This window comes from Caretta caretta, chromosome 5 (assembly GCF_965140235.1).
Source record: "Caretta caretta isolate rCarCar2 chromosome 5, rCarCar1.hap1, whole genome shotgun sequence".
In the NCBI taxonomy this organism is placed as follows: Eukaryota; Metazoa; Chordata; order Testudines; family Cheloniidae; genus Caretta; species Caretta caretta.
In genome coordinates, this window is record NC_134210.1 from 70,313,899 (window position 1) to 70,341,185 (window position 27,287).

Here is a 27,287-nt window from a genome sequence, read left to right on the forward strand (position 1 = left end):
CCTAAATAAGCAAGAAGTTTTGGTTTTGTTTTTAAATACATGTAAGATGGGTAAAAATACTTTTAAAAATAGAGCATTGCGCAAATTCATCTCCCCTCAATAGAGCATCTGATTGCACAAAAATATCTGCACGTATTTACACCCATCTCTTCCCGAATTCCAAGGAGGGGAGAATAATAAAATAGTGAAACATTTAAAATGATAATCAACCTTCTTTTACTTAGATTAGAGCTAAAATTTTAGCATTTATCTGCAGATTTAAGGAGTTGTGACTTCCCTAACAGTGTTTGTGTGTGGATTTTGTCCCCATAAAAATAATTCTAAGCTGTTATAAGAATGAGAATAAAAGAGCTCAAGCATCTATAACCATGGAGACACAGAAACACCGAGAAGGCTAAACTTTTCAAGAAGGAATTAATCCAGGTTATCAAGAGGTGGTAGTCAATAATCAGCTGAAAAGTAAGAAGGAACATTCATATTTGAATCAGCATTTATATGCATTTGCTTTCAATTAATACTATACTATAATCAGATATATCACATCTCCATTCAAACCATAGGGAATTATCCCATGGAATTCAAAGGGAGCAGGCGGTGGCACTGTATGAAAATGTCTGTGATGTAATTAAAGGTGTTAATACCTGGAGATTTTCCATGTACACACTTGTCATGAAAGAAACTTGTTTATTTTTAATAACTTTCATAACAGAGCACTACCAATTTTTTTGAAAGTACTGAAAAAAATTTAAATGGGGGGAGATTACCTTATGGTTACCCAAGATCAATGTCTTTTTTTCCTGTAAGCAATGCATTGTATAATTAAAAATGTTGATTTTTAAACATTTTCTCAAATATGTATCTACATAACTGTTCTAGCTTTGTCATGTTTGGTACCATTGTGTTCATGGGAGACAGGGCTTTCCAACGATACTCAACTTGACCCATTTCCCATGACACTTATTATTATCAAAATTACTAGTATCAAAATTTCCATCAACCTGAGAACTTAGAGCTGGGAGCAGCACATCCCCTTTGCCATGCAATACCATTGAAATTATGATTCTGTAGATTTTAATTAGTCAAATGAAACCTCCCTTACCTGTCTATCACTAACTTGACCACAGAATGAGATTTTACTTTGTTATGCTCCCAGACCGCATAGGCAGAACTGGAAGAAGGGGAGAATCCAGTTCCAGCCCTCCAGAGTGATGGCACAGGTAAGAGGAGGGAGGTGGTAAGTGCTGTGTTAGCACAAACTAATTTCCTGCTCGTGGCCACCACTCCTCTTTCCTGAGTATATTCAGTGTAAGCTTTGCAGTGCAGTGCACTGATGTGGGTGTGGAGAGCGGAGTTGGAGACTACTTGATCTTTTGCCACCCATCTAGAAGAACCAGACACAAGTAGTATGCTCAATCTCAAGGGACGGGAACTCTCTTCTGTTGCTATATGGTATTCTCTTCTGGAATCTTTAAGCTTCCATATATAGCTACCAGAGGGATGGTTCCTGCAGTAGAAAATAGGGAAGACCCTCTAGGTTAAGAGGAGGCCCATGGGAAGGCGGTCAGGGACTCTCTCAGACTACATTTGCTAAATTGTTCAGTAACAACAACTTTTTCACTAATGTGAGCAAATGCACATTATCCTTGTCTTATACTAACTCCACTTGCTTCTCATTCATTTCTTTCTTTCATTGCTATTGTGGTTGATTCTCTCCACGTTTCACTCTCCTCCACCCTTGCCTCTCTGTCCCTCTTTCCCATTGCAAGATCCAGTCTGCCAACCCCCAAGCCCTTGCTCACCTGCAACATGCACTTCATCCACTCCTGTTCTCATGCTCCAGTCTCTCTCTGGAGCAAATACAATCTTGCCCTACTCACATCAATCAGCCTGCTGTTACAAATATCATTTTCCTAGCCCGTCACTTTGGCCATGTCAGCCCTGTCCTTTCATCCCAATCTTAGCTCCCCCTTCTCTATCGTTATCAAACATATGCTGCTTGTCTTCACTTCAAATGCCCTTCACAACCTATCCTCATCCTACCTGTCACCTCTCATTCACAGTCAGTGTGATAGCCCATGATGCCAGCCTCCTTAGCCCACTTTTAAATTTTCAAACAAGCACCTTTGAACTTTCTTGCATGGTGCCCCTCATTCTTGGGATGCGCTTCCCATAAAGATCTGCAAAGCTACCTCATTATCCTCTTTCAAATCTCTCCTTTTCTATGATGCCTACAAAAAAAATTAACAATGATTAGGCAACAATTGTCTTATTCTTTGTATTCTCCTGTCTGTCCATATCCATCTGTTTCCTTTTGTCTTATTACTTCGATTGTAAGCTTTTGTGGAGGATTTTGCTCTGTGTTTATACAGCACCTACCTCAACTGGGTTCTGATCCATGACTGAGGCTCATAGGCACTACAATAATACAAACAACAGTAGCATTCAGAAGATAATCTAAATGCTTCATATAATTTGGGGCTAAGTGTTTTATGTCCAAAATAAAGAAGCTGCATTCACTGTTTGCCACTGCCAATTATCACTACGTAATTTTTAGTGTTACATTTTCTACAGTCTAACCAAGACTATATTGTTTTTATTTTCAGTTAGTTTACTAACAAATTGCAATATTCCTTCTGCATCTTCTCCAGAAGTATACAAGGCCCAATCCAGAGGCCACTGAAGTCAATGGAAAGATTCTCATAGATTTCACTGGGCTCTGGGTAAGGTTCATAATTCAGGGTTTTGCCATTAAATGCAGTGAGATGGGAAAGAACATTTCCTTGTTGAAGTACTTCTCCCCAAAAAAGTCCACTATTATACTTTTATTAGCAAGAAAGAAAAGGAGTTGAAGTGTAAAAATAGAGTAGACTTGCTTCCTTGCTAGCGGGCAGAACTATGTTTTCCTTGATATGGTTTGACCAGAAAGGATTAACCTTCTTTCTTTAAGACAAAGAAGATTTACTATTGTAATACAAAGTTCCCCTTATTTACACTTTTAGAAAAAGAATATTCCTGTAATCAAATTTCCTACCAGACTGGTAGAAAATAGACTGGTTTTCTGATGAAGAAAAATCTACATCTTATAGTTCAAAAAACCTAAAAAGGAAAAAAAAATGTAGTGTGGGTTACACAGCAGTCACCACAGAAGAGTTGTGCATTTTGCTAATATGAAGACAGCCATGAGAGCTCTCTATCATTGGCTAAGCCTTGGGTGATTTGCTCCTTTCGCTAATTCTGGTAGAAGAATTCTTTTATAGACAAAAGATTAAAACTAAACTAATAAAGTGTACTAAACTAGTAATTCCTTAGTGTTGCTTTGCAACTGAAAGGTACAGTTTTACCTACAGAAGGACTGAAATTGATGGATGTGCTCTCTGTCTGAAAAAAAACAAACAAACAAAACCAGACTCCTGTATGTAAAATGATGTGTTTTTAACTGTCCTCTCTCCTTTCCCTATCATTCCTTTGTCTGTTAAACAACATGCAATTTGAGTGTAATTTTGATCATAAGCTCTTTGGAGAAGGGACTGTGTCTTTTTTAAATCTAGACAAGACCATGTAGAGTGATGATGTTCTATACTATTTATTAATATATTGAACCAGGACTCAGGAGACCTGGATTCTATTCCTGGCTCTGTCACTGACCTCTTTTGTGACCTTGGACAAGTCACTTCCCCTTTCTGTGCCCATTTCTACTCTCGCCCTGTCTGTCTTGTCTATTTAGACTATAAGCTCTTTGGGGTAGGAATTGTCTCTCACTACATGTTTGTACTGTGTTTGTATGTTGTGCCTAACATAATGGGACCCTGATCATAGTTGAAGCCTCTAGGTACCACCACATTAATAGGGCCCTACCAAATTCACAACCATGAAAAATGCGTCACGGACTGTGAAATCTGGTCTCCCCCTGTGGAATCTTGTCTTGTGTGCGCTTTTACCCTGGAATATACAGATTTCACGGGGGAGACCAGCATTTCTCAAAGGAGGGGTCCTGAACCAAAAGGATATTGTGGGGGGGGGGGGCACAAGGTTATTTTAGGGGGGTTGCGGTACTGCCACCCTTACTTCTGCACCGCCTTCAGAGTTGGACAGCTGGAGAGCAGCAGCTGTTGGCCAGGGGCCCTGCTCTGAAGGCAGGACCCTGCCAGTAGCAGTGCAGAAGTAAGGGTGGCAATACCATACCAGGCCACGCTTACTTCTGCGCTGCTACTGGCAGCGGCTCTGCCTTCAGATGCATCCCAGAAGTAAAGGTAGCAGTACCGCAACCCCACCCTATAATAATCTTGCAACCCCCCCACAACTCCTTTTTGGGTCAGAACCTCTACAATTACAACACCGTGAAATTTCAGGTTTAAATAGCTGAAATCATGAAATTTATGATTTTTAAAATCCTATGACCCTGAAATTGACCAAAATGGTCAGTGAATTTGGTAGGGCCTTACACATTAGTATTATTTAACAATTAAATAACATTTCTTCTATTGAAATAGTCTGTGTGACAGATTATAGTCAGTCAGTAAATTAATATTTCATATCTAAGTAGGCAAGTTTTAGACACAGGCCTGGTCTACACTACAAAATAAGGTTCGTTCAACTATGTAGGCCAGGAGTATGATAAATGCACACCACTGAGTTGCGTAGTTAAGCCAACCTAAGTTCCCACACAGACAGCACTAGGTTGATGGAAGAATTCTTATATCCACCTAGCTACCACCTCTTGGGGAAGTGGATTACCTATACTGATGGAAGAATCCCACCCATCAGCCTAGGTATCTTCTATACTGAAGCACTACAGCAGCACAGTGTTTTAAGCGTAGACAAGCAAGCCCGACAAACAACTCCATGCAGCCACATGGAACTACCATCCTCAGGAACAAAGGGTAGGCCCATCAGAAACCAATCAACTTCATGGGGTAGGCAGATACTTACAGAACAAGCTGGGAAGTGCTATATTTTGGGTTTGGAAATAGGGAAAGTCGTAAGGGTGGAAGTAACCTGGCTTTGGGATGGGAAAAATCTGAACGTGGGGAAAGAACTTTCATACGAGAGGTCAGAGACAGGACTTGCTCTTGGAACACGTTAGATTTTCTTCTCTTACCTACATTAAGAAGGCATTATCTTGTTTATCAAAAGTGTAGATCTAGATATATTAACAATTTGTTTTAAATTAATTTTCCGTTTTTAATAAGCCTCATTTTAAGAAATTCTACTGTGGTGTGCTGTTTCAGTCAGTGTCACCAAAAAGAAAAGTAACCTACCACCTCAAAGGAAGCGATAAAGATTTTGTGGGATTGAGCCATCCACTCAGACTCTGTCAAAGGGCCTGGACAGAGTTGTTCTCCCACAACGAAGGTATGTTGAAAAAGGCTGTATCGCATTCAATACATTTTGGGAGACACCTACAGGATCCAGGTGAAGACATGAATTAAAGGTTGGGTGATATTTCCCTCCCACTACCTTTCAGATCATTTGGCCTTCCCTGTACCTAAAGTGGCCCTCTCCCATCTTTCTGCAGCACAGTCTGAGGAAGGAAATGGGTACAGGAAAGGTTAGTTTATATATTGTAACTCAGATCATTAATTACACCCAACATTGGTCTACACTTGGAGTTGAGGTCGAATTTAGCAGCGTTAAATCGATTTAAACCTGCACCTGTCCACATGACGAAGCCCCCCCCCCTTTTTTTTTTTACACTTAAAGGGCTCTTAAAATCAATTTCTTTACTCCATCCCCGACAAGGGGATTAGCGCTGAAATCGGCCTTGCCTGGTCGAATTTGGGGTACTGTGGACACACTTCGACGGTACTGGCGTCTGGGAGCTATCCCAGAGTGCTCCATTGTGACTGCGCTGGACAGCACACTCAACTCAGATGCACTGGCCAGGTAGATAGGAAAAGGCCCGCGAACTTCTGAATCTAATTTCCTCTTTGGCCAGCGTGGCAAGCTGCAGGTGAGTGCAGAGCTCATCAGCAGAGGTAACCATAATGGAGTCCCAGAATCGCAAAAGAGCTCCAGAATGGATCAAACGGGAGGTACGGGATCTGATCACTGTATGGGGAGAGGAATTCATGCTATCAGAACTCTGTTCCAGTTTTCCAAATGCCAAAACATTTGTCAAAATCTCCCAGGGCACGAAGGACAGAGGCCATAACAGGGACCCAAAGCAGTGCCGTGTGAAACTGAAGGAGCTAAGGCAAGCCTACCAGAAAACCAGAGAGGCAAACGGCCGCTCCGGGTCAGAGCCCCAAACATGCCGCTTCTATGATGAGCTGCATGCTATTTTAGGGGGTTCAGCCACCACTACCCCAACCATGTGCTTTGACTCCTTCAATGGAGAGGGAGGCAACATGGAAGCAGGTTTTGGGGACGAGGAAGATGATGATGATGAGGTTGTAGATAGCTCACAGCAAGCAAGCGGAGAAACCAGTTTTCCCGACAGCCAGGAACTGTTTCTCACCCTGAACCTGGAGCCAGTACCCCCCGAACAGCAAGGTTTACCGTGAAAGACTGTACCCATTGTTCTATAAAATGTGTCTTTTTGAATACCACTGTCCTTTTTTTTCCCTCCACCAGCTGCATGTGTTTCAAGGATCACAGGATCTTAAACATAAAAAAGAAGCTTACAAGAAATGGAAGGTTGGACATATGACCAGGGAAGAGTATAAAAATATTGCTCGGGCATGTAGGAATGATATCAGGAGGGCCAAATCGCACCTGGAGCTGCAGCTAGCAAGAGATGTCAAGAGTAACAAGAAGGGTTTCTTCAGGTATGTTGGCAACAAGAAGAAAGCCAAGGAAAGTGTGGGCCCCTTAATGAATGAGGGAGGCAACCTAGTGACAGAGGATGTGGAAAAAGCTAATGTACTCAATGCTTTTTTTGCCTCTGTCTTCACGAACAAGGTCAGCTCCCAGACTGCTGCGCTGGGCATCACAACATGGGGAATAGATGGCCAGCCCTCTGTGGAGATAGAGGTGGTTAGGGACTATTTAGAAAAGCTGGACGTGCACAAGTCCATGGGGCCGGACGAGTTGCATCCGAGAGTGCTGAAGGAATTGGCAGCTGTGATTGCAGAGCCATTGGCCATTATCTTTGAAAACTTGTGGCGAACCGGGGAAGTCCCGGATGACTGGAAAAAGGCTAATGTAGTGCCAATCTTTAAAAAAGGGAAGGAGGAGGATCCTGGGAACTACAGGCCAGTCAGCCTCACCTCAGTCCCTGGAAAAATCATGGAGCAGGTCCTCAAGGAATCAATCCTGAAGCACTTACATGAGAGGAAAGTGATCAGGAACAGCCAGCATGGATTCACCAAGGGAAGGTCATGCCTGACTAATCTAATAGCCTTTTATGAGGAGATTACTGGTTCTGTGGATGAAGGGAAAGCAGTGGATGTATTGTTTCTTGACTTTAGCAAAGCTTTTGACACCGTCTCCCACAGTATTCTTGTCAGCAAGTTAAAGAAGTATGGGCTGGATGAATGCACTATAAGGTGGGTAGAAAGCTAGCTAGATTGTCGGGCTCAACGGGTAGTGATCAATGGCTCCATGTCCAGTTGGCAGCCGGTGTCAAGTGGAGTGCCCCAGGGGTCGGTCCTGGGACCGGTTTTGTTCAATATCTTCACAAATGATCTGGAGGATGGCGTATATTGCACTCTCAGCAAATTTGCGGATGATACTAAACTGGGAGGAGTGGTAGATACGCTGGAGGGGAGGGATAGGATGCAGAAGGACCTAGACAAATTGGAGGATTGGGCCAAAAGAAATCTGATGAGGTTCAATAAGGATAAGTGCAGGGTCCTGCACTTAGGACGGAAGAATCCAATGCACCGCTACAGACTAGGGGGCCGAACGGCTAGGCAGCAGTTCTGCGGAAAAGGACCTAGGGGTGACAGTGGACGAGAAGCTGGATATGAGTCAGCAGTGTGCCCTTGTTGCCAAGAAGGCCAATGGCATTTTGGGATGTATAAGTAGGGGCATAGCGAGCAGATCGAGGGACGTGATCGTTCCCCTCTATTCAACATTGGTGAGGACTCATCTGGAGTACTGTGTCCAGGTTTGGGCCCCACACTTCAAGAAGGATGTGGATAAATTGGAGAGAGTCCAGCGAAGGGCAACAAAAATGATTAGGGGTCTGGAACACATGACTTATGAGGAGAGGCTGAGGGAGCTGGGATTGTTTAGCCTGCAGAAGAGAAGAATGAGGGGGGATTTGATAGCTGCTTTCAACTACCTGAAAGGGGGTTCCAAAGAGGATGGCTCTAGACTGTTCTCAATGGTATCAGATGACAGAACGAGGAGTAATGGTCTCAAGCTGCAGTGGGGGAGGTTTAGATTGGATATTAGGAAAAACTTTTTCACTAAGAGGGTGGTGAAACACTGGAATGCGTTACCTAGGGAGGTGGTAGAATCTCCTTCCTTAGAGGTTTTTAAGGTCAGGCTTGACAAAGCCCTGGCTGGGATGATTTAACTGGGAATTGGTCCTGCTTCGAGCAGGGGGTTGGACTAGATGACCTTCTGGGGTCCCTTCCAACCCTTATATTCTATGATTCTATGAAACACTGGAATGCGTTACCTAGGAAGGTGGTAGAATCTCCTTCCTTTGAGGTTTTTAAGGTCAGGCTTGACAAAGCCCTGGCTGGGATGATTTAACTGGGAATTGGTCCTGCTTCGAGCAGGGGGTTGGACTAGATGACCTTCTGGGGTCCCTTCCAACCCTGATATTCTATGATTCTCCTTCCCAGAGGCTAGCAAAGATTAGAAGGCGAAAAAAACGCACTCGCAATTAAATGTTCTCTGACCTCATGCTGTCCTCCCACACCGACAGAGCACAGATGAATGCGTGGAGGCAGACAATGTCAGAGTGCAGGAAAGCACAAAATAACTGGGAGGAAAGGTGGCGGGCTGAAGAGAGGGCTGAAGCTGATAGGTGGCGGCAGCATGATGAGAGGAGGCAGGATTCAATGATGAGGCTGCTGGAGGATCAAACTAACATACTCCAGCATATGGTTGAGCTGCAGGAAAGGCAGGAGCACAGACCACCGCTACAGCCCCTATGTAACCAACCACCCTCCTCCCCAAGTTCCATAGCCTCCTCACCCAGACGCCCAAGAACGTGGTGGGGGGCTCTCCGGCCACCCAGCCACTCCACCACAGAGGATTGCCCAAGCAACAGAAGGCTGGCATTCAATAAGTTTTAAAGTGCTGTGTGGCCTTGTCCTTCCCTCCTCCACCACCCCACCCAGGCTACCTTGGCAGTTATCCCCCTGTTTGTGTGATGAATAAATAAAAAATGCATGAATCTGAGACAACAATGACTTTATTGCCTCTGCAAGCTGTGATCAAAGGGGGGAGGGGAGGGTAGTTAGCTTACAGGGAAGTAGAGTGAATCAAGGGGGGGCGGTGTTCATCAAGAAGAAACAAACAGAACTTTCACACCGTAGCCTGGCCAGTCTAACTGGTTTTCAAAGCTTCTCTGATGCACACCGCGCCCTCCTGTGCTCTTCTAACCGCCCTGGTGTCTGGCTGTGCGTGACCAGCAGCCAGGCGATTTGCCTCTACCTCCCACCCTACCATAAACGTCTGCCCCTTACTCTCACAGATATTGTGGAGCGCACAGCAAGCAGTAATAACAGTGGGAATATTGGTTTTGCTGAGGTCTAACCGAGTCAGTAAACTGCACCAGCGCACTTTTAAACGTCCAAATGCACATTCTACGACCATTATGCACTTGCTCAGCCTGTAGTTGAACAGCTCCTGACTACTGTCCAGGCTGCCTGTGTACGGCTTCATGAGCCATGGCATTAAGGGGTAGGCTGGGTCCCCAAGGATAACTATAGGCATTTCAACATCCCCAACAGTTATTTTCTGGTCTGGGAAGAAAAGTCCCTTCCTGCAGCTTTTGAAACAGACCAGAGTTCCTGAAGATGCGAGCGTCATGTACCTTTCCCGGCCATCCCACGTTGATGTTGGTGAAACGTCCCTTGTGATCCACCAGTGCTTGCAGCACTATTGAAAAGTACCCCTTGCGGTTTATGTACTCTCCGGCTTCGTGCTCCGGTGCCAAGATAGGGATATGGGTTCTGTCTATGGCCCCACCACAGTTAGGGAATCCCATTGCAGCAAAGCCATCCACTATGACCTGCACATTTCCCAGGGTCACTACCCTTGATATCAGCAGATCTTTGATTGCGTTGGCTACTTGCATCACAGCAGCCCCCACAGTAGATGTGCCCACTCCAAACTGATTCCGGACTGACCGGTAGCTGTCTGGCATTGAAAGCTTCCACAGGGCTATTGCCACTCGCTTCTCAACTGTGAGGGCTGCTCTCATCTTCGTATTCTGGCGCTTCAGGGCAGGGGAAAGCAAGTCACAAAGTTCCATGAAAGAGCCCTTACACATGCGAAAGTTTCGCAGCCACTGGGAATCGTCCCAGACTGCAACACTATGCGGTCCCACCAGTCTGTACTTGTTTCCCAGGCCCAGAATCGGTGTTCCATGGCATGAACCTACCCCATTCGCACCATGATGCCCACATTACCAGGGCCCGTGCTTTAAGAGAAGTCTGCGTCCATGTCCTCATCACTCTTGTCACCGCGCTGACGTCGCCTACTTGCCCGGTTTCACTTTGGCAGGTTCTAGTGATCCATATGCTGCTGAATAATGCGCGTGGTGTTTAATGAGCTCATAATTGCCAAAGTGATCTGAGCAGGCTCCATGCTTGCCGTGGTATGGCTTCTGCACGGAAAAAAGCCGCGGAACGATTGTCTGCCATTGCTCTGACGGAGGGAGGGGCGACTGACGACATGGCTTACAGGGTTGGCTTGCAGGGAACTAAAATCAACAAAGGGGGTGGCTTTACATCAAGGAGAAACAAGAACAACTGTCACACAGAATGGGCCCCTCAAGGATTGAACTCAAAACCTTGGGTTTGGCAGGCCAATGCTCAACCCACTGAGCTATCCCTCCCCCCGGTATTCCAGGCAGGACTGAATCTCCATTAAACTTTTCAAGGTGCCCCTGACAGACCTCACCGAAACAATTATCGGCCATTGATTTAACGGAGGGAGGGAGAGGGGAGCAAATGAATACAAAACAAATCTGGTCTATTTCTTGTTTTGATCCACTCCATCTATCTTTTACATCTTTGGCTGGCAGCAGACGGTACAGTAGGACTGCTAGCCATCCTCATCTCCTGGCTGCTCACCAGAAGACAGTGCAATAGGACTGCCGGCAGGACTAAAGAGAATGACCTGGTCAAGTCATTCCTATTTTAGTCCCTGCACCCATGTCTGCCCAGGAGCTCCTGACCGACCTTACCAAGGCAGGCAAGAGCACCTCGGACATGAGGACAATTGTTAGCAGGCCTATTGCACCATCTGTTGCCAAAAGGCAATGAGCTGCTGCTGTGTAGCAATGCAGTACCGCGTCTGCCAGCACCCAGGAGACATACGGTGACAGTGAGCTGAGCAGGCTCCATGCTTGCTGTGGTATGGTGTCTACACAAGAAACTCAGGAAAAAAGGCGCCAACGATTGTCTGCTGTTGCTCTCACGGAGGGAGGGGGGCAGGCCTGATGACATGTACCCAGAACCACCCGCGACAATGTTTTTGCCCCATTAGGCATTGGGATCTCAACCCAGAATTCCAATGGGAGGCGGAGACTGCGGGAACTGTGGGATAGCTACCCACAGTGCAACGCTCCAGAAGTCGACGCTAGCCTCGGTACTATGGAAGCACTCCGCCGAGTTAATGCACTTAATGCACTTAGAGCATTTTGTGTGGGGACACACACAATCAACTATATAAAAACAATTTCTAAAAAAACGACTTCTATAAATTCAACTTAATTTCATAGTGTAGACATACCCTTAGTCTTGCTACTCCCATCATAAGATTACATATTCTCTCTCAAGGGGACCTGACAGTTCAAAAAGCTACACCCTCACTTTGACAAATACTATAAAGTGTTTGTCTAAGTGATTCTATTGTTCTAAAAAGAAAAGAACTTGTGGCCCCTTAGAGACTAACAAATTTATTTGAGCATAAGCTTTCATGACCTACAGCTGACTTCATTGGATGCATTCACTGGAAAATATGGTGGGGAGATTTATATACATAGAGAACATGAAACAATGGGTGTTGATAAATTTGTTAGTCTCTAAGGTGCCACAAGTACTCCTTTTCTTTTTGCGAATACAGACTAACACAGCTGCTACTCTGAAACCTACGGTTCCAAAGTAGAATTTCAGATTTCTGAAAATCGAAGGCCTGATCTACCCTACACAATTATTCCAGTACAACTATGTTGGTTAGGACTACATGAAAAAAAAAATTATGCTGGCATCGGCTCCATAATGTAAGCATGGTCTTACATGACAGAAAGCCACAACTCAGCACAAAGATCATATCCTGAGACGTATTTCTGCATAATTTCTCTTTTGTCTTATGCCAAGTACTGACTATATTATGTTTAAATTAGCATGCTGCTAATCATTCATCTTCTGTGACAGAGATTAAAATTATATTGTTTAAACGGTTAACCGATTAAAGGGAGAGGGGTTGGAGCTGCTCCGGCAGGCCCAGGGCTCAGGTCACGTTCGGCCGGCGCGGGGGCTGCTGGGACTGGTGGGCCAGCCCAGGGGTTAATAGTTAAGGCAGGTTAACTGGTAAGACTAATGCTTACCAGTTAATATTTTACATCCCCACTTTCTATAACAACTTTGAATCTCTATTGCTCTGGAGTCTAAGTGGAAAATATGGACATAGTTTAGCCTTAATTCTTTAGTTCTCTTCCACATTTTAAGCACAGTTCTACCAGTTTTTAATTCCTGTGACCTCTGAACTAAATAAATAAGTCTTGGTATGAATGCAAGAGAAGGCCTGATAATTATTTCAACTTTATAGCAAGAACAAGACTGCCTCCTCTGATTTTCTCTGAGAAAATGTATTTGCTAAGAAATGCTATTTAAAAAAAAAATAAAATTTCCTTAAGAAGTTTGAAGGTGCATAGGAACGTATGCATCACAGAGAACTGCAGGGTAGTTCTTAATCTAATTTTTTTTTAAAATGCCTTTAAAAACGTTACTTTAAGTAACTATTCATCTGTTCTTACATTGTAGGCCAGCAGGTTCCCCAAGCTGTTTGCTAAACTAACCTCTGAAGATTAAATTGTTAATTCAGTCTCACATCTATTAGCGCTGGTAGCATCTGGAATTGTAAAAATCTACCTTCGAATATAAAAAAAATTTGTTTTGGTTTAACAGTAAACTTTGAAACGCCAAGCTATTAGATTAGTATTTATAGATTTGGGTTTTATTACTGATCTCAAGAAACAAATACAGTACATTTTTTGGAAAATATGTCGTTTTAAAATCATTTTCTGCTGAGCTAATTTGGGGCCCATTAGAAGGATGCCCCCCGACGCTCTTTTCTTCAAGAGCTCTGGAGAGTACAATTGACAAACACCCCACTGTATGCCTTCCTCACTATAAGTCATGAGATGAGTACATTGCAGCTGTTCCTGGGAACACACTTGCATGTTTCCAAGTTCCAGTTCCAATGCTCCTATTGAACTGATCTGCTTTTGTATTTGCCCAGCTTAATGATTATTTGTATAACACTACCACCCAGAGGCTGCTGTCAAGTTAGGGTCCTATTTTGCTGGGCGTCACACAAACACGCAAGTCTTGATCACTTCCTGATGAAAAACACAGCTTCTCATACCTACCTGCTTGTTCCAACTATAGTAATGTCTTGCAGGACTCTGACACTGAAGGCCCCTTTTAAAGAAGTCAAAGATAATCTTGCCACTCACAGTTCCAGAAAATCTGTGTTGCTTTGTAGTGTTTCCATGCGTCCACTAAGTTTACCTATCCTTTCAAAATGACAACTGTCTGGAATACTTTTCCTCCAACATCACGGCAACATTGCACTCTAGTAGATGCTGGTGTTCCCACAACTAGCTGAACACATACTTTCATAGAATCATAGAATATCAGGGTTGGAAGGGACCTCAGGAGGTCTTCTAGTCCAACCCCCTGCTCAAAGCAGGACCAATCCCCAACTAAATCATCCCAGCCAGGGCTTTGTCAAGCCTGACCTTAAAAATATCTAAGGAAGGAGATTCCACCACCTCCCTAGGTAACGCATTCCAGTGTTTCACCACCCTCCTAGTGAAAAGGTTTTTCTTAATATCTAACCTAAACCTCCCCCACTGCAACTTGAGATCATTACTCCTCGTTCTGTCATCTGCTACCACTGAGAACAGTCTAGAGCCATCCTCTTTGAAACCCTTTTCAGGTAGTTGAAAGCAGCTATCAAATCCCCTCTCATTCTTCTCTTCCTCAGACTAAACAATCCCAGTTCCCTCAGCCTCTCCTCATAAGTCATGTGTTCCAGTCCCCTAATCATTTTTGTTGCCCTCCGCTGGACTCTTTCCAATTTTTCCACATCCTTCTTGTAGTGTGGGGCCCAAAACTGGACACAGTACTCCAGATGAGGCCTCACCAATGTCGAATAGAGGGGAACGATCACGTCCCTCAATCTGCTGGCAATGCTCCTACTTATACAGCCCAAAATCCCATTGGCCTTCTTGGCAACAAGGGCACACCCTTTTGATTTATATCCAGCTTCTAGTCCACTGTAACCCCTAAGTCCTTTTCTGCAGAACTGCAGCCTAGCCATTCGGTCCCTAGTCCGTAGCGGTGGATTGGATTCTTCCATCCTAAGTGCAGGACTCTGCACTTGTCCTTGTTGAACCTCATCAGATTTCTTTTGGACCAATCCTCTAATTTGTCTAGGTCCCTCTGTATCCTATCCCTATCCTCCAGCGTATCTACCTCTCCTCCCAGTTTAGTGTCATCTGCAAACTTGCTGAGGGTGCAGTCCACACCATCCTCCAGATCATTAATGAAGATATTGAACAAAACTGGCCCCAGGACCGACCCTTGGGGCACTCCACTTGATACTGGCTGCCAACTAGACATGGAGCCATTGATTACTACCCGTTGAGCCCGACAATCTAGCCAACTTTCTATCCACCTTATAGTCCATTCATCCAGCCCATACTTCCTTAACTTGCTGGCAAGAATACTGTGGGAGACCATGTCAAAAGCTTTGCTAAAGTCAAGGAACAACACGTCCACTGCTTTCCCCTCATCCACAAAGCCAGTTATCTCATCATAGAAGGCAATTAGATTAGTCAGGCATGACTTGCCCTTGGTGAATCCATGCTGACTGTTCCTGATCACTTTCCTCTCCTCTAAGTGCTGCAGAATTGATTCCTTGAGGACCTGCTCCATGATTTTTCCAAGGACTGAGGTGAGGCTGACTGGCCTGTAGTTCCCAGGATCCTCCTTCTTCCCTTTTTTAAAGATGGGCACTAGATTCTTCACATGTTGCAGCTAGCGTATTGCACAATGTCTAGATGTGAAACTTATCTCAAGCAGACAAATGAAGGTGCTTGTTCATACTTTCTTGCATACGGAGTTAGTTCATGCTGTATCTCATCTTCTGGAACTTGTCACTTGATAAAACTTCTTTTCCTAGAACAGTAATTGTCCTTGCTAGCTGCCCTATCTTCAAATGGATGAGAGGTTACTATTGAAAGGAGTTCTAATAAGAGCCTCGTATCTATTTGAGAAGATATATTGATTACAAATAGCCTGAACTTGAGTTTTGATATTGTTGATATCTGAGCTGCTATGCTTGTTGAGTCCCATGCCACTGGTTCTCATAGAATATTTTCAAGGAAGGGTGAAAGGTGATATCCCTATCCTCAAAGAAGATGCTACCAGAATCTTGGAAAGAATTCTAGAGATTTGAGAATTTGAACACCATCTGGCAACAGCATTTCATAAATCCATGAGAGGTAGTCAACTGTAACTAGAAAGATACACACTACTAAAACAAACTGTCATCAAATCTTTTGGGGACACTACGAGACCACTGACTATCATGCTAACCTGTATTATCGCAGTGTTTCCTTATTCTCCACCTATCTGTTGTATATACATGTAGTTTCTTGTCTTAGATAGTAAGCTCTTTAGGGCAGGGACTGACTTTTAGTTTTTTTAATATCTACCACAATGGGGTCCGGGTGCACAACTGGGACCTCTAGGTGCTACTGCAATACAAACAACTAAAAACCTCAGCTTGTTTACATTCTTGTGTTCCAACACAGCATGTATTTATAGCATTTTCTTTTATGAGTCACAAGACAACAGAAAATGCCACTGATACAGTCTTATTGCATCTCTTTCAAGGTAGTAGTACAGAGGTCAACATCTTCTTATTCTTCTCTTTCTTTTTTTTAAATCTCAAGGAGTTTAGGGGGTAAAACACATTCTGTGTACTCATCATGAATTCTGTGGAGTACCTTAGGAAATTTCTTCTGTGACCCATCAGTCTGCAATAAGTTTTATCTAGAGAGTCTAAAAATGATATTCTGCCCCATACCTGAAGCTCTTTTTGACCTGGGGTGTCTTACCTAGTTCTCTATTGGATTTAACTGTATTTTCCCAAGTCTTGACATGTGTGTTCCTCTACTTACTATTTCTGTTACAAGACCTCTTTCCGATATAAGCAGAGTTCTTTCTATATCCATAGGAACAAAAAGAAAAATGGTCTTCAGATGCTGTGTGCCTTTATACGTCTTTGACGGAGGTCAGACAATCTTTTCTGCATGCTCTTTTACCAACTTTTCAAAATATTTTCCATTATGATACAACACCGACACCAACCTTCTACCCACTTCCAAAAAAGACCTACAACAGCCTCCACCACAAGCAGAATTTTTACCCCCCAAAAGAAGAAGTCGCCCACTAAGGATAGTGCCATTGTTATCGATTTCATGTGGAAGGTGCTCAGTTACTATAGTGATGTCTGACAGCATAAAAACATACAAGTCCAAAAAGCAGCATCGTGGTGATGCTTGAGTCTGTTAGGTAAAACTGTCCTTTAGCTACAGCAAAACACGCAAAAGCTGAAAAGTTGATTGAAATCTTGCAATAGCACCTGAGAAAACTATCTGGGGCATCTCCTTTCCTTGCTTTCCCACAAAGAGACCACTGGATGACAGTTTAATCAGAAAGGAGGTTACCTCACAGATTTCCACTGTGAAGTCTGCTCACTGTTCAAGGCTTGGTCTACAGAGTTAGGTCAACATAAGGCATCTTATGTTGACCTAATTATGTCAATGTACACATGCTCCTCGGGATGCAAGTGCCCTACTACACCAACATACCTCCACAAGAAGTGTAGGGCTTATGTCGGTGTAGTTAGGGCGATTGCATTACTTATACTAGCTGTTCATTGGAGCCCTGAAATTGACAAGAAAGCTGGGCTGTCACAGAGGAGGGTGGATGGCTCCAGCTAAAGCATGGCTGCTCCCGGGCTTACTGCTCTAAGCCGGGCTGCACTCGCCCTGCTCCCCAGAGCCCAGCTGCCTCCCAGCTTCGTGCAGCATGCCCAACTGCTGCCTGTGCTCCCCACTCAGCTGCTGCTCAGAGGTTCCTGGCACCCCATGGGTGCTGCCCCCCCAACTGTCAGCTCCCCACCAGAGCCGGGGTCCCAGTTGTGAGCTCCCAGTCTCTCAGCACCCCATACTGCTCCTCTTAAGTCAATGGGAGTGCTCCTAGTGAGGACGCGCACCACCAACAGAAGGAGAGTAGCGTGGATATGAACTGCACTGTAATTACTGCAGTGGTTGTGAGATAACCTAACATAGGTCGACTTGCATTTCTAGTGTAGACATGCCCAGAGCTTTATAGCCTGGTAACCTACAGCATGACCCTTGTTGGGGTAGCGTCTACTCTCCTTTTATGGCTTCTGCTGTTTGTTTCATTTAATGAGGTAAGAGGCTATTTTCCTTTTCTTTACATGTGCCGATATTTCATTTGGAACTCTGAAGTACTTACTTCCCCCACTAAGACAAAATATTCAGAAGGAAAAAGCCTCTACTACTCTGTAACCCGGACTGACAGTTCCAATTCTGACTGAAACAGATGAATTACTGGTATAAAATAATCAATTTATATTTTTGCTTTTCAAAAACCCTGTTTATTTTTAAAAATATTTAAAGATGTTGAGTCACAAAAGCTGTATACACGACAGAATATCTGAAAATAAGCAAGTACAAACGTCTGTGGGTATACATACATAGCCAGTGCGATCCAAGCACCTATAACTTTCTTTCAGATGCATACAGAAAAGAACAAATCTAAAAACTGGAACAACCTTGCATATTTTTGCCAAATGAATGTTTCATTTGACATTTCATGTGAACTTGGTGCGGATCAAGGTCCTATGTAGAAGAATTTTCATGAAAATTGTTGAACTTTCCCTATCAAAAGTTAAAATTTGAAGGGAAAACCCTCCAAAATCAATATCCAAAGGGCATAAAAATCTCTTTATTCTTGAGCATATCTATTTATTTTTTAGAAGTCAGAGCTCAAAATAAAAGTAACCCAGCTATTACGAGTATAAGACTGCTGAGTCCAATAATGCATAATATAATTTTGATTAAGTTACAAGATACGATCACGTGATTGTATGTATACATTAATAAAATATTAACAGAGTTCTTAGACTTTCTTTTGTATTTCTTATTGCTACATTTTTCCTTCTGCGTTTATGGGAATTGGAGGTGGTAAGGGGCTGCTGCACAGAGCTTTTCTTAAAACTTGCTACTTTTTCTCATTTGAACTGAACTCATGTACTTTGAATTCATATAATTTGATTAAGTCAGACACCTGAGGCCTCAGATAAGGTGTCTAATATCCATCTTAAGTTTCTCACATTTGAACAATCCTCTTAGATGCTAACACTGATTTAGAACAGTTAATTTCAGCAGGAGAAGATTGTTACATTTCTCCCCACTGTCATGAACACTCATCTTAATACTTCACGTGGCACTCTGGTTCTGCCATACCTTTGAAGTATGTTAAATTAATTAGTAAAAGATGAGGACATTTTAGCACTTACATGCCTGTGTTCCTGATATTTAACAAGCTGTGAGTTACCTACACTCATTGTTTGTTCCCACCCTGTACCTGTGGTTTAGATCTAGAGTTCTCTGGACCACGTCTTCTAGGTCTTCAGAGTTTTCTTTTACTTAGCTATGCTAAAATACAACTTGTATGCTGTGTCAGCAGCTACAACTTTTGAGTGCTTTCTTAGAGCATAAAACAAAGCTCTAACCACTAATATCAAGTAACATTTGTTTAGAAATTATTGCTATTAACTGAAAGAAACTGACTAAAAGAATCAGACAAAAACAACCACCCTGACTGCCTAGTCTTCTCTTTGCCAAGGCAAAGCTTCTGGTAGGAGCCGCTCATCTTCACTGCTACAGGGTCAGCATATGACTGACACTCAGTGGAACCTGTTCCTTTGGGGGTTGGACTAGATGACCTCCTGAGGTCCCTTCCGGCCCGGATAGTCTATGATTCACTGTTGAATTAGTTCCAATAACTGTCCTTGTATCAGCTGAGCAATGCATTACTGCAAACGTTTCTGGTCATTTCTTTGACAGACAACACACCAGATCTGTCAATAAAGTTAAGGCTGTTGGAACCACCAAAAGGAAGAAGATTCAAACAAAACCAAAAAGTTCCATCCTTAAGTCATGCTGCTGCACCTTTTGAAAAGATAAGAAACACCATGGCAAAGCATGAGCCTAGAATGGAATGCAGAAGTTGTGGAGTTCCTATCCCTACCTCCATCTTTGAGTTGCCTTGTTTTGACATGTTGAAAGTTGTACATGTAATAATTTAAAAGTTGTTTCAATATAACTTAGATTTGTTTCTTTCAAATACATTTTGCTCACCTACTAATAAAAAGCAGATCCTAAACTGAACTCCAGGGACTGTTTTACTATGATGCTGGAACACAGCAAGTAATAAAGCTGGTGAAGTTTGTGCCAATACTGGCATATGGACTGTATTACAGATTTTCTCAGCCCTTAATCTGTTCAGAAAAAGACAGAAGGGTTTTTATGAGCATTCTAATAAATAAAGTAGTGCACACACATTCCCTATGGTTCTATTTTATATCAAACATTACCATTTTTCAGAAGTATTGCAACAAAACTTTATTAAAATGTAAATCATATGTTCACAGCTCCAGTTATCTTGCATTGTAAATAACAATCTACCTATATTATAAGCTCTTCAGGTAAAGGAACTGTGACCCAGGAATATCTTTGTGCCAACTGGTAGAGGGCCTGAACGGGGAAGGTATAGAGTTTTATTGGGATCCTCTGTGTCAAGTATACATACAATAATTCACCAAAGTGTGACATGTGAAGTCTCTACTGAAAGACAGTATCCCACTGATTATCAATCATTTCAAAATGTATGTATGGATAATATTTAAGAAGTTAAGTATCTAAACCAGAAATTATGGTTTTAAGGTATGTAAGTTAAGGCCGGTCACCAGAAGGTGATAAACATGCTTCTTTTAAGTAGGAGGGAAGAGACCCTTCTCACTCTGGCTGGTCACATGTGTGATATTGTCTGCTTCACAATGGAGGTCCCTCCACAGACAGATCAGAACGATAATCAAGAGTTTGTGACATCTTCAAGAGAAAAAACTGCAGGAAACACTTTCAGCAGAGAGGTATCTTGTTTACACATAAAGACAATGGATTTTTGGGGTACAACTGGAGGTCCTGAGGTACACCCTGGATCCTTCACCGAGGATACTGTCAACGTGTTCTGTTTTAAGAAAGGAGGGTCACAGCTAACTTAGCTAGAACATAAAAATGACCATATTGGGTCAGACCAATGATCCATCTAACCCAGTATCCTGTCTTCCAATGGTGCCGAAAATGCCAGGTGCTTCAGAGGGAATGACTAGAACAGGTAATCATTAAGTGGTCCATCCCCCGTCAACCATTCCCAGCTTCTGGCAAACAGAGGCTAGGGACACTTCAGAGCATAGTTTTGCTCTGAAAATGCTACAGAGAGTTTGGGTGAACTAAGCTTCATTAGACAGGAGAATATCTTGTTAATTAAGTCCAGGCTCTAGAATGTGTGTTATGTTTTTTATTTCACAAGTAACCACTTGTTTCCAAACCTTTTATTTGCTACTTCTCAAATCTCTGTATGTTGTCAAATACATTTTTACAGGTGTGAAAAAAAGTGAAATGCTGTGTGTTAAATGGAGTGCTGCTCTGAGGTGTAGCTGGTAAACTGGGGGGTACCGTTCCTTTGGAAGCAGTGAATCTCTGAACTCTACGTGTCCAGTGAACCAGCGGCTGGACAATCCAAGGGGACACTCAGAAGATTCAGGTGTTGGAGCGTGCATTTTGCTAACCTGCAGATGGATAACAGAGCCTGCGTAAAGTAATGCTGCCCGTGGTCAGTGAAGTCAAGGAGCTAACACTCTGCAGGCGCAGAGACGGCTTTCTCATGCTAAGGGTGGATGGTAGCGAGGTGCCTCATAATTCTGGGTACTGCTAGGAATCATCACAGACAGTCTCTCTTATATGTTTATACTGTGCTTAGCACAATGGAGCCCTGGCCTCTAGGCCCTATCACAGTACAAAATAAAGTAATAAGATTCATCTATTTCAAGACTACGCCAGGCCAAAGCAAAAGGGACCAAGAATCACCAAAAAAAACCCCAACCCTCCCACCAAAAAAAAACAACCAGACCCACAAGCCAATGAGTACTTCTGATTCCATGCAAAATAGTGTATTTATACAAAGCGATGATGGTGCCATCCTGAACTGTTGCTACTAATACCCATCACAGCATTCTCTGGGTTAACCCAGTACACTAGATTAAACACTTTTCAGTTAATATACTGAATTCTTTGGGGGGAACAGGTCCTTTTCATGGAAAAACTCCACAACTGACCCAGCACAATAAAACTGGGTCAAAAATGTGCCTTGTTTTGATGTTGATTTGATTTGCAAAATAATGACACTTTCTTCACTGCACTGCTTATGCACTGAATTAGCAAAATAGACAAAAATCAATACCTGTGAAAGAGCACTATTTATACAATGTTAAGCTTGACTTTTTAAGTCAAGAAATGTAAAAGTTACGTTTCCTACAGCAACAATAGCTTGACCACATTGCACATGTGTAGTCATCTCTATCACTTGTACACCATTTGCATTTGCCTTATTACCTCTGCAATATGGCTACAGTAAACAATTTACTTTCTTGATTCATGTGTGTTGATTTTTAAACATTTATCTTACATTAACAGTTTTAGGGAAAATAACTTCTATACAATCTCTGATGCAAATATATACTTGTATAATCAAGTAAACAAAATGGTTTATATCTGGTGTACTGCATCACAGATACATAAATATTTACACAGCTTATTTTTAAACCATTTTTTTCAATCATGCCACTAGTCTTAAATGAACATCAAGTCCATGAAGTACAGAAGTTTTAAAAAGCCATCAGAGCACAAAAATAAAATTTGAAAGTTCTCTTTACTGCTGGGAGGCCCCCTTCCTCCCCACCCCCCAAGATGGTCAAATGGAATTTTATCAAATATAACAAAAGAAATTCACATGCAGCACAATTTCAGCCCCAAAGGTAGCACAGTTTAGAGGGATAAGCGTATATAACACAGTTCAAGATTCATACCAGAAAACTGGTCTCTACAGAGACATTAAAAACACAAAGCAGCACCTTAAACCCACCCAAGTCAGTAAGCCTGAGAGACCTGGCTCCTCTGCGAACTATATAGTATCACATATATGACCCTGTTTAGTTTACAATTTTGAATTTTTTTAAACATTGTTTTCATCCTTTGAATATGCAGAGATTGTGCAATATATGTGTATTTATATGAATGTATAACTCATGTCTGTGAAATCACTTTCAGTGGTATCTGGTCGGATACTATGCAAGTGTTCAAAATGTTCTTTATTTTAAAATATCGTTAATTCCACTATAATTAGGTCACTTAGGGTATGTCTACACAGCAAAGAAAAATCACATAGCTGGCCTCTGCCAGCCAACTCAGGCCTGGGAGGCTCAGTCCACAGGGCTGTTTCACTGCTGTGGAGACTTCCAGTCTTAGGCTAGAACTCAGGCTCCAGGGCCCTGAGAGGGTCCTAGAGCTTGGGCTGGATCCATCCTGCAAGATCCTAGAGCCAGAGACCTGAAGTCTACAAAAAATTCACACCCCTGAATTCAACCCTGAGAACGCCTACCCCACTGGGCAGAAACCCCTACACCACCACCCTACTGCAAGTCAGAGGTCCCAAGCTCCCCCCCCCCCCCGCCCCACACAGTCTGGTAGGTGGAAAATGGGGCAGGGCATGGCGGGGGGGGGGGGGGCTGTGAGCTGCACTTTAACAGTAAGAGAGACGCATGTGGCTCGCAAGCCACAGTTTGGCCACCCCTTTTGGCATAGACATAGCCTAAGTACGTACAGACTGTTATCGTAAGAATATAAGAATGGCCATATGGAGTCAGATCAATGGTCCATCTAGCCAGTATCCTATCTTCCGACAGTGGCCAATACCAGGTACTTCACAGGGAATGAACAGAACAAGTAATCATCAACTGATCCATCTCCTGTCACCCATTCCTGCCTTCTAGCAAACGGAGGCTAAGAACACTTCAGAGCATGGTTTTGCATCCCTGTCCATCCTGGCTAATAGCCATTGATAGACCCATCCTCCATTAACTTATCTAGTTCTTTTTTTAACCCTGTCAGTTTCTTGGCCTTCACAACATCCTCTGGCAAACAGTTCCACAGGTTGACTATGCACTGTGTGAAGAAATACTTCCTTTTGTTTGTTTTAAACCTATTGCCTCTTAATTTCATTTGGTGATCCCTAGTTATTGTATTATCAGGAAGAGTAACTAAAACTTCCTTGTTTACTTTCTCCACACCAATTGTGATTTTATAGATCTCCCCCCTTAGTTGTGTCTTTCCTAAGCTGGAAGACCCCAGTCTTATTAATCTCTCTTCATATGGAAGTTGTTCCATACCCCTAATCACTTCTGTTGCCCTTTTCTGTAACTTTTCCAAAATATCTTTTTTGAGATGGGGTGACCACATCTGCACACAGTATTCAACATGTGGGCATACTATGGATTTATATAGAAGCAATACCAGCCTTCACATTTATGAATGTGCTTCTACTTATGGCCCCAATCCTGCAGGCGCCCAGGTATACTCAATGTGCGGGATGAACTGCGAGCCCCTTCTAGCCCTACGTATCTATGGTTCTATATTTTACATTACTTGCACAAGCAGTCCCATTTGATTAAAGTGACTCTTCACACACGTGAAGTTATGCACACAGGGGAAGGGTTTGCAGCATGGAGGCCCAGATGTGTTCACTGACTGTGGCCAGGACTCCACAACCCAGTGCCCCATAGAACTTAACTGGTAATGAAAAAGGTGTCAGGCCTCAAGCAATTCGGTACTGAGACTCAAGTAATTTTTTTTACATTTATAACTGATGCAGCAAGCCCAGAGGTGCCGGGGCTATGAATTGCCAAGCCTCCAGCTTCCAGGGCTCAGCCTTGACACACACTAAATCCTGACAGGTTTCAGAGTAGCAGCCCCACCCACATGTACCCTGCTCCCCACTACCCTCCCTAGGCGCCCCCCACCCCCACCTATTTCCCACTCTATGGGTCACAGCTGCCCCGGTGGCCACCACATCCCCCAGGCACCCCACCCCTACTGACTAGACCATGCCCAGCCCCACCCCGCAGCTCCTCCTACCCCCTCGCGCCTCCCAGTCCCTGCTGCCAGCAGCGCTGGCCGATCCCCCACCCGGGCCTGCACAAGCCTGGACAGGCGTGGAGCCGAGACCCGTCGTCAAGCCCGGGGGAGGCGGCCTGTACCGAGGCGGCGGTTCCGGCCCAGGCGCTCCCCTCAGGCCCGGGCTGCGCCGCTCCTGCCCCGCACCGGGCACCCGGGCAAAGGGGTCAGACCCCCGGGGAAACCAAGAAGGGACGGGTCGCGCCCGCGACAGCCCGGGGGCCGGGGCTCCCCCCGTGACAGGCCGCGGCACGGAGCGGCCGGGCCCAATCGCCCGGGATCCTCCCGAGCCAGCCATGCTACCGCGCAACGGGGGCCATTCCCCCGAGCCCGCCGGCCAGGCCGGCCCCTGCACTCACCCCTCCCCGGTCCCGACTCACCCGCCTCCTCCAGGCCGGGTCCCGGCACCAAAGCCTGGGCCCCGACACAGCCTCAGCGAGAGCCAGCCGGGCCAATCCCGGCCCGCTACACCGCCAGAGCCAGCCAATCCCGGGCCGCACTGCGGAGATACCAGCCAATCCTTGCAGAGATGGGGAGAGGATGGGAACCCATGGGTCCGCCCGCTACTGCTGCTGTAGGTTTCAGGGGAAGGAAATGACTGAACTAAGCTACACATACAGCTATAAGAAAAGGAGTACTTGTGGCACCTTAGACACTAACCAATTTATTTGAGCATGAGCTTTCGTGAGCTACAGCTCACTTCATCGGATGTTTACCGTGGAAACTGCAGCAGACTTTATATACACACAGAGAATATGAAACAATACCTCCTCCCACCCCACTGTCCTGCTGGTAATAGCTTATCTAAAATGATCAACAGGTGGGCCATTTCCAGCACAAATCCAGGTTTTCTCACCCTCCACCCCCCCACACAAATTCACTCTCCTGCTGGTGCTAGCCCATCCAAAGTGACAACTCTTTACATAATCAAGTCGGGCTATTTCCTGCATAGATCAAGGTTTTCTCACATCCCCCCCACCCCCATACACACATAAACTCACTCTCCTGCTGGTAATAGCTCATCTAAACTGACCACTCTCCAAGTTTAAATCCAAGTTAAACCAGAACATCTGGGGGGGGGGGGGTAGGAAAAAACAAGAGGAAACAGGCTACCTTGCATAATGACTTAGCCACTCCCAGTCTCTATTTAAGCCTAAATTAATAGTATCCAATTTGCAAATGAATTCCAATTCAGCAGTTTCTCGCTGGAGTCTGGATTTGAAGTTTTTTTGTTTTAAGATAGCGACCTTCATGTCTGTGATTGCGTGACCAGAGAGATTGAAGTGTTCTCCGACTGGTTTATGAATGTTATAATTCTTGACATCTGATTTGTGTCCATTTATTCTTTTACGTAGAGACTGTCCAGTTTGACCAATGTACATGGCAGAGGGGCATTGCTGGCACATGATGGCATATATCACATTGGTGGATGTGCAGGTGAACGAGCCTCTGATAGTGTGGCTGATGTTATTAGGCCCTGTGATGGTGTCCCCTGAATAGATATGTGGGCACAATTGGCAACGGGCTTTGTTGCAAGGAAAAGTTCCTGGGTTAGTGGTTCTGTTGTGTGGTATGTGGTTGTTGGTGAGTATTTGCTTCAGGTTGCGGGGCTGTCTGTAGGCAAGGACTGGCCTGTCTCCCAAGACTTGTGAGAGTGTTGGGTCATCCTTTAGGATAGGTTGTAGATCCTTAATAATGTGTTGGAGGGGTTTTAGTTGGGGGCTGAAGGTGACCGCTAGTGGCGTTCTGTTATTTTCTTTGTTAGGCCTGTCCTGTAGTAGGTAACTTCTGGGAACTCTTCTGGCTCTATCAATCTGTCTCTTTACTTCTGCAGGTGGGTATTGTAGTTGTAAGAAAGCTTGACATAGATCTTGTAGGTGTTTGTCTCTGTCTGAGGGGTTGGAGCAAATGCGGTTGTATCGCAGAGCTTGGCTGTAGACGATGGATCGTGTGGTGTGGTCAGGGTGAAAGCTGGAGGCATGCAGGTAGGAATAGCGGTCAGTAGGTTTCCGGTATAGGGTGGTGTTTATGTGGCCATTGTTTATTAGCACTGTAGTGTCCAGGAAGTGGATCTCTTGTGTGGACTGGACCAGGCTGAGGTTGGTGGTGGGATGGAAATTGTCCTTACCCATAACTATTTCACATTTGGGGACAATGTATACCTTCAGATCAGCGGCACTGCTATGGGTACCCGCATGGCCCCACAGTATGCCAACATTTTTATGGCTGATTTAGAACAACGCTTCCTCAGCTCTCGTCCCCTAAAGCCCTTACTCTACTTGCGCTATATTGATGACATCTTCATCATCTGGACCCATGGAAAAGAAGCCCTTGAGGAATTCCACCATGATTTCAACAATTTCCATCCCACCACCAACCTCAGCCTGGTCCAGTCCACACAAGAGATCCACTTCCTGGACACTACAGTGCTAATAAACAATGGCCACATAAACACCACCCTATACCGGAAACCTACTGACCGCTATTCCTACCTGCATGCCTCCAGCTTTCACCCTGACCACACCACACGATCCAT

The 27,287-nt window shown here is 44.1% G+C and overlaps 1 protein-coding gene across 5 annotated transcripts in view; it reads right to left on the reverse strand.

Moving 5' to 3' along the window:
- The window catches only part of PJA2 (praja ring finger ubiquitin ligase 2), a 103,931-nt gene extending 78,665 nt beyond the window's left edge, over window positions 1–25,266 (reverse strand). Inside the window, exon 1 of one of the 5 annotated variants that reach the window (XM_075128603.1) lies at window positions 25,132–25,266. The gene's annotated coding sequence lies outside the window, so the exon portion shown is untranslated. Of the gene's footprint in view, window positions 1–25,110 lie in introns of all 5 variants that reach the window. The other 4 variants (XM_048850012.2, XM_048850013.2, XM_048850014.2 and 1 more) reach the window with 4 other exon arrangements.
- Between the last annotated feature and the right edge of the window lie 2,021 nt (window positions 25,267–27,287).